Raw genomic sequence first — 8,728 nt, 5'->3', positions numbered from 1 at the left:
TTTCTTCTTTCTTTCTTTCTTTCTTTCTTTCTTTCTTCTTCCTTCCTTCCTTCCTTCCTTCCTTCCTTCCTTCCTTCCTTCCTTCCTTCCTTCCTTCCTTCCTTCCTTCCTTCCTTCCTTCCTTCCTTCCTTCCTTCCTTTCTTTCTTTCTTTCTTTCTTTCTTTCTTTCTTTCTTTCCCTGAGTGCTGCCAGGTGTCACCCAAAAACAAACAAACAACAACAACAAAAAAAAAACCAACAAAACTGATGGTTTGTCTTTGTTCCAATACCACCTTGTTTTAATAACTATTGCTTTATAGTACTGTTTAAAGTTGGGGAAATTGATGCCTTCCATATTTTTTCCCCAAGAAATGCTTTAGCTATTCATAGGCATTCATTGTTCCAAATGAATTTCAGAAGTATTTGATCAACTTCTTTGAAAAACGTCATGGCTAGCCTTAGAAGAATTATATTAAATCTTTACAATGCTTTGGGTAGTATTGCCACTTTTAATGTTTATCCTCTCAATCCATGAACCAGGTAGGTTTATGTTTTCATTTCCTAGAGTCCTCTTTTATTTCTTTTTTTGTGTGTGTGTGTGTTTTTTGTTTGTTTGTTTGTTTTTGGGTGACACTTGGTAGCACTCAGGGGATTCTCTTGGCTCTACACTCAGAAATTGCTCCTGGCAGGCTCAGGAGACCGCAGGAGATGCCGGGATTCGAACCACAGTCCTTCTGCATGCAAGGCAAATGCCCTACCTCCATGCTATCTCTCCGGACCCTCTTTTATTTCTTGAAGCAGTATTTTTTAGTTTTCTTTGTATAGATTTTTCACCTTTTTAATTAAGTTGACTTCAAAGTACTTAATTTTCTGAGGCACAATTGTGAATGAGATGGGTTTTTTTATTTCATTATTTGTATATAAAACACATGAATTTTTTTTAATTTTTAATTTTTTATTATGAGAACAAAGATGCAAAGAAAGAGGACAATGTAAGGTTACAGTGGAAGGACAATCACCCATAACATAATTCTCAGAAGTCCCCTTGCTGATATCTTAACTTGGAACATGCATATTAGCTTAAGTTAACCTCAAATTTTAAGTGGGTTCTTTTTAAGAATTAGAGTCAAAGGAGCACAGTAAAAATGGTGTTAGAGTGGCAATTGTTGTTTGCATAGGCCCACCAAAATATGAGGGACATGGAAAGGAATAACCTTGGCCTAAATACAAAGAGACCCGACCCCTGAAGTTTCCTGGCACAAGACCAACTCTAGGCTCCAGGCAAGCTAGATCATCCAATCCAAGACATTGTCTGTAGTGCCAACACACTTTTATTTTTCACACAGTCTCTGTTGTTGGTATCATGTTTCTGTATTAAAGATCCTGGAATCATGGGCCCGGAGAGATAGCACAGCGGCGTTTGCCTTGCAAGCAGCTGATCCAGGACCAAAGGTGGTTGGTTCGAATCCCGGTGTCCCATATGGTCCCCCGTGCCTGCCAGGAGCTATTTCTGAGCAGACAGCCAGGAGTAACCCCTGAGCACCGCTGGGTGTGGCCCAAAAACCAAAAAAAAAAAAAAAAAAAAAAAAAGATCCTGGAATCTGCATATCCTACATTGAAGTCAGGATGTGGAGCGTCCTCTCCTTTCACCTCACAATAAAAGGGCAATGCAGGGAGCCCTGTCCTGTAAGTAGGTCGTTGTTGTTATTAAGTCTTCTCAGTGTTAAGGGAAGTCTCTTTTGAGCAGGTTGATGTCTGAGCAGTGTAGGGTCTTCCGTGGTAGAGGATTACTTCCAGGTGATGTTATAGACAAGCCTGGATGTTTTGTGGATGGCTTCCCTGGTTCAGGGGTGAATGGAAAATGCCTTTTCTTCTGAGGTCTGTGCCAGGTAGTTATGTCAATGTTCAGGGTGTAAGGTCCCTTTGCACTACAAGATTTGTGTGTTCCAATCTCTATTAGATAGGATCTTATTTGTATGTATAGTATTTTCCCATTTTAATGTGCCTATGCAAATAAGAACCAATGCCACGTGGTGTTATTGTCGCATATGGGGGCCATAAGAACAATTCCAATTATTCCCATGATATGGTTCAATCATAAGCATTAAACTGGGGGACTCTTTCATCAAAATTCCTCGTTAAACAGCTCAAAAAAAGAAGATATAAAGTGGTTAGAATCGTCACTGTATAAGACAACATTTAGTAAGAATTATAGCTGTCAGAGAAAAACCACAGAACATTCTAAAGAAATACGTGTCCATTTTATGTATCTTGACACAGTTTGGGGTTGTTGCACACAATGCACGGCTTTGGTCTGTGATTAGGATTGTACAGTACTGAAGTTAAAAAGAGTAATTTAGGTTAGTGACATTGGGGGTGATTAGATAGTTAAGGAGTAAAAAAGAGCTTTGTAGGGTTGTGGGATAGGGCAGAATACAAAATGAACATTCTGGATACGCAAAACATAACGTAAGGATAAGGAGTACTCTTAATGCTTAAAATGCGCATGGGGGCGCAAGCCCCTGTGCGATTCTGTAGTTTTTGGATGGCCCTGAAGACCCGCCTGGTGTGGGGAGGATCTCAGTCCCCTGGACTAAGTGGTCAGCTCAGGGGGCCTGTGGCTAGCTGTCCTGCCCAGAGCCCCCAACATACCAGTCAAAGACACCCAGAAATCCTGGCATGCAGAGTGTTCTGAGCCCAGCCCTGCCTCTGTAGTTTTTGGATGCATAGGGAGGAATTTCTCACCCCCTCCCCCCAGGGCCCGATTAACCAGGCGTGGCCCTGAAGACCCGCCTGGTGTGGGGGGGATCTCAGTCCCCTGGACTAAGTGGTCAGTCCAGGGGGCCTGAAAACACATGAATGTTTGAGAGTTAATTATGTAGCCTGCCACTTTCCAAATTTATTGTTTCTAGAAGATTTTTGGTAGAGTCTTTAGGATTTTTTAAATATAGTATTATTTGATCTGCAAACAGTAACAGCTTGACTTTTTCCTTTTCTTTTTTTCTTTTTTTTTTTTTGGTTTTTAGGGCCACACCCATTTGATGCTCAGGGGTTACTCCTGGCTAAGTGCTCAGAAATTGCCCCTGGCTTGGGGGGACCATATGGGACTCCAGGGGATCAAACCGCGGTCCTTCCATGGCTAGCACTTGCAAGGCAGACAACTTACCTCTAGAGCCACCTCGCCGGCCCCTACTTTTTCCTTTTCTTTTTTTTTTTTTAAACATTTTTTTTATTTAAACACCTTGATTACATACATGATTGTTTTTGGGTTTCAGTCATGTAAAGAACACCACCCATCACCAGTGCAACATTCCCATCACCATACTTTTTCCTTTTCTATCTGGATGCCCTCAGTATCTTTTTTCTTGCCTGTTTGCTATGGCAAGTGCTTCCAGTAATATATTAAATTGAAATGGCTAGAGGGCTGCCCCTAATTGGTTTATTTTTTTGCACTTTCCTCCCTCTCTTCATTCCTCCCTCCATCACTTCTTCCCTCACTCTCCTTCCTTCCCTCCCTCCCTCCCTTTCTCCCTCCTCCCTCCTTCCCTCCCTCCCTCTCTTCCTCCTTCTTTCCTCCTTCCTCCTTCCTTCCCTCCTTCCTCACTTCCTCCCTCCTTCCTCCTTCCTCATTCCCTTCCTTTCCTTCCTCACTCCCTCCCTCCTTTCCTCTCTTCCTCTCTTCCTTCCTCCTCCTTCCCTTTCTCCTCCCCTCCCTCCTCCCTTCCTTGCTCCTTCCCTCCTTTCCTCTCTTCCTTCCTTTCTTCCTTCCTTCCTTCCTTCCTTCCTTCCTTCCTTCCTTCCTTCCTTCCTTCCTTCCTTCCTTCCTTCCCCTTTCCCTCTCTCCTCCCCCTCTCCTTCCTCCTTCCCTCACTCCCTCCTTCCTCCCTCTTTCCTTCTTACTCATTCCCTCCCTCCCTCCTTCCTCCTTCCCGTCCTTCCTTCCTCCCTTCCTTCTTCCCTCTCTTCCTCCCTTCTTCCCTCCCTCTTTCCCTTCCTCCCTCCCTTTCTTTCTTCTTTCTTTTTCTTTCTTTCTTTCTTTCTTTCCTTCCTTCTTTCTTTCCTTCATTCTCTTTCTTTCTTCTTTCTTTCTTTCTTTCTATCTTTCTTTCTTTCTTTTATTTCTTCTTTTTTCTTTTCTATCTTTCTTTTTTCTTTCCTTCCTTCCTTCCTTCCTTCCTTCCTTCCTCCTTCCTCCTTCCTTCCTTCCCCCCCCCCCCCTCCCTCCCCCCCTCCCCCCGCCCCCCCGTCCTTCCTTCCGTCCTCCCGCCCTTCCTACCTGCCTCCCTCCCTACCGTCCTTCCTTCCTTCTGTCCTTCCTTCCTTCCTTCCTTCCTTCCTTCCTTCCTTCCTTCCTTCCTTCCTTCCTTCCTTCCTCCTTCCCTCCCTCCCTCCCTTCCTTCAAATTAATCCCACTCCTGAGGTTTCATTCTCATCATCTAAGTATCCCCCAATGTACCGAACTACAAAGTGTCATATTGGGGGTTAGGACTCAACACGGGAACAAGCATTCTATAGCAGACTAAATTTGTACCACTGTCATTCTAATTTAAACATATTTAATAACACCAAATCTGATGTCTGACAAGACCTAACCATTTGGCTAAAGGAATTTAGAAAAAGCAGGCTTGGGCAGATGTGATGGGGAAGGTACGTGCCTTTACTGGATTTTATTATTTATTTATTTATTTATTTATTTATTTATTTATTTATTTATTTATTTTTGTCCCCCAATTCACAATACAGACCAGGCAAAAGGCCTGTGTTAGGTGTATATGGGGTGCATTTACTGTACCTCCTCTTTCTATACAGTCAGTGTAAAGAATACAGCCTGTGGTAAGAATTGGGAGGCCTATCTTTTCTTTTTTTTCGAAATTTTTAATATATACATATATATGTATATATATATATAAATCCTTCACTATTTACTGGATTTTATTAATTTCAGGCACTAGGGATTGACTTCAGGACTCACACATTTTAATTTTATTTTTAAATTTTTTCAGGCCACATCGTTTTGATGCTCAGGGGTTACTCTTGGCTAAGAGCTTAGAAATCCCCCCTTGGGGGGACCATATGGGACGCCGGGAGATCAAACCTTGGTCCTTCCATTGCTAGTGCTTGCAAAGCAGACACCTTACCTCTAGTGCCACCTCGCCGGTCCTGGACTCACACATATTAAACATTTATCATTTATGCTGAGCTAAATGCCAATCTGCACTATGGTAATTTTTTAAGTTATATTTTTCTCAGATGACATTATTATGTGTAACAAATGAAAGTAAGTTGCTCAGTTTCTCAAGATGCTGGGCAAGAAATATTCTTTAGCCAGGATACTGAGTTTTGGAGATAAGTTAGACAGGCAACAAGTGTACTTAGGTATTAGTTCAATACAAAAAAGAAAATTCAAATTTTTAAGGAAGACTTGATATATTTTTTAAGACTTTATATTTTGAGAGAAATCAAGATTCCATTTGCTCCTAAGAAATAAAAAAGATTAAAGTTTAATTCACTTTACAGAAGTGCAGAAATCTAGGATATCCACATCTGTCTATTGACTCCTTCATATCTTGGTTGCTTCTCTGCACTCTGATTCCATTCTTTTTTTGGTCAGCTTTGTATCTTCATAGACCTTAATTCTGCAAAACTTTGTGTTAATGATTTGTTCTGGCTATCTCCCTACTTTAGGAAATATTTTTGCCTTTAACTCTACAAATAAAAGACATTTCCCCTTCCTCAGTTCTAGGATACTCAGAAGAGAATGCCTATTATCAATTGTATTTTGGGGGGCATAACCGGTGGCACCCCAGAGTTAATACTGGTTCTGCAAACATAAAATACTCCTGAAAGGCTTGGGGGACCATATGGAATGCCAGGGATCAAACCCGGGTCTGTCCCAGGTCAGGTACATATAAGGCCCTACGGCCATGCTATATCACTTTGGCTCCTCATCAATCGTATTTTTATTTTGTGAGGTACTTGACTGGCCTTCATTTATCAAGTACTTTCGGTGAGAGATACTGCAAAGCAGAACCTGAGGAAAATATCATTTAACATGCTACTTGATGCTCTCTTGTAACCAAAATAATTTCTCTAGTTGCTTCCCAATAAAAAGAAGACCTAAGAACACTGATTATTTTAGTTATTTATTTTTTTTATTCTTAAAATTTCTTTATTTTATATTTTATATGTGCCTGGAAGTGCCCAAGAGATAATCTAATATTTCTGGAGTCTGAATCTTGAAATCATATAATATATCAATGTTGTTACCCACAATTTTTTGCTTAAAATCTTGGTTTATTTCTGTAGTATGACTTAGAAGCCACCAGATGTCACTATTGCAGGTAGCATTCCAAAACATTCCAAGCGTGTGTGTGTGTGTGTGTGTGTGTGTGTGTGTGTGTGTGTGTATCTTGTATTTGAACTTGTCCCTGTTATTTAATAGCAGAGCAGTTCCAAACAACCTCCCTTAAGTTGAAATGGTGTAAATCAAAGAAATAATTACCATGAATCTATATGGAAAAAAATTTTCTTAGCATTTCTCGACTTAAAAAATACATGAGGGGTTGGAGAGATAGTGCAGGATGTAAGGCATTTGATTTTCGTAGCCCACCGGTTAAAACAGTAAAGGCAAGAAAGTGAGCCAGAAGAACAGTATGATGTAATTGCGATAAGGAACTAGATAGCACCACTTTTGCTGTTTAGGTTTGAAATTGCCTCTAGAGGGCTAAAACTTTCTTACTACTATTTTAGCTTTGTGACTTTCGTTGCAAAAGCTTTGTTGTTCTAAAGCTTTTTATCTTCATTTTTTTTATTTAGAGAAAATAAATAGGTAGTGCCATAGGTCTTTCATAAAAACAAGATGGCATAATATTTTACCAGATGGTAAAGTAACTTGTATTTAGTAACAGTTGAAAGGCTCCAAGACTTTAGATCATCTTTTCTGGCTAGAAGGTACTATAGTCAGGCATGTTTGTGGTCTACCTTTAGTACTGTTCAAATAGAGAGCAATAGTCACCGAAGCTTCTTTCTATTTTAAGGATCACTTGTAGGATAGTCAGCAAAACAAGCTCTCTTCTAGGATATTTTCAATTCTGAAGTTCAGTCTGTGACTCTAAGGCAAAAGTCCACAGTCTCTGTCTTTCACTCAACCTCTGTGTATATTTGTTTTTGTCAAGATAGGAACATTTAGTAGATTCATTAAAAATAACAGAATACCTAATTTGAGGAACATTAGGACTACTATATCGCCATGAATGCAAAGGTTTGCTGTTACCTGGATAGACTTTCTTTGACTAAAAAGACTGAGGCCAAGATTGCTGAGTAAAAAGTCTTCTTTGTACATCAGTGGTCAGTTGCTCTTGCAGGAATAGTACCTGTCTGATGGCAGAAATTTACCTAGACTCTGGGATGATTGCGTTGTCTGTTAATTGTTTATTTGGCTGTTAGTTGGTCATGTTCCGTCTTACATGTACCCCTTTTTATACAGTCTTCTCATCTTTCTCGTTTTATTCCCTTTTCCTACATTTTTCTATACCATCTTTCTTCTTTCCCCATACCTTAATTATTATTATTACGTTTTTGCCTTGGGACATAGTTCTCAGTTGCTCTGAATGCATTTCTTAGCTCCAATCAGTATACCATTGGTGCTTTATTTTGGAGCCCTATTCCTTGTCATTTTTAATATTCTAAATCAAAAATAGATGACCAGTTAGGGAAGGTGAAAGTAAGGAGTAATATTGTTCACCTAGCCAGTGCTTATTAAAGTGGATTCAGTAAAACATGTTACTCCTCAAGTTACAATATTGAAAATGTAGTTCCATGCACAAATGGATTTGAGCAATACCTTAACTTATATCCTCCTTGAGGAGGTTTACAATGAACATAGATAGTAAATAGTCTAATAAGCATCCATTAAGGAAATAATTCACTTTCTTAGTCAAGTATTGCCCATTCTCTTTGACCTTTTCATTACTGAAAATGCATTTTGCATGGTAATGTTTCAATTACACAGATTGATCTGGCAGGCTCTGGAATGTACTATACTCACTACAGAGAGGTTTTATTGTTTTATTCTTAGCTCTAACTCAGGTTAAACCTTCTCTAAATGTACAACACTGCCCTTGAGCTAATTCTTTCCATACCTGCCCCCAATCTAAATTCAGGTAATTCACTTCAGGTTGGAGGATGCCTATGACTCAATGCTGAGTGGAGGTTTGGTTTCATTGCTGAGAATGTAGACTTTAGATTGATCTAAGCTGAACACAGACCTTTCTTTCCTTTTATCCACATTTGTATTCACCTCTTCTGAGTAAATTGTGCTACTTTACCAGATTTTGCTTGAGTTTCATATTTATATTATACCATTTTACCATTTATACCATTTTTGCATTCACATAGATATGAGATTGCTCTCATAATTTAGGATTACACAGGACATTAAAAGTAATTTCACCTCTCATTCCTTTCCTGGTCATGTCCTCAAGTCTCAGATGATGAGATGATATAGAATATGGGAATGAATTAAGTTACCACAAAGATAGTTTCTAGGGACCTAAGCAGGGTTTCCACACTTGTTTATACCATATTTCTGGCTATCATGGCTCAGGATTTCTGGACTTTTCAAGAAATAATCCCTCCAGATGAGTTTTGTTGGAAACAAAGAAGATAATTTCTTGATGAGTATTAGGTCTAAAGTTAGAGAAAGTCTGATAGTTACTTATTGAACTATTTTTTTTACAGTCTTTTTTT

The 8,728-nt window shown here is 39.5% G+C and overlaps 1 non-coding gene across 1 annotated transcript; it reads right to left on the bottom strand.

Annotated features, from left to right (window-relative positions):
- Positions 1-4,698: 4,698 nt before the first annotated feature.
- On the bottom strand, positions 4,699-4,830 carry LOC126032161 (small nucleolar RNA SNORA51). Its single transcript, XR_007503824.1, has one exon. It is a non-coding gene; the product is annotated as a small nucleolar RNA SNORA51 (small nucleolar RNA).
- Between the last annotated feature and the right edge of the window lie 3,898 nt (positions 4,831-8,728).

The sequence above is a fragment of the Suncus etruscus genome, chromosome 1, assembly GCF_024139225.1.
Source record: "Suncus etruscus isolate mSunEtr1 chromosome 1, mSunEtr1.pri.cur, whole genome shotgun sequence".
Classification (NCBI taxonomy): domain Eukaryota; kingdom Metazoa; phylum Chordata; class Mammalia; order Eulipotyphla; family Soricidae; genus Suncus; species Suncus etruscus.
Note: the sequence above shows the minus strand (reverse complement) of the source record. Positions and strands in the feature narration are given on the sequence as shown.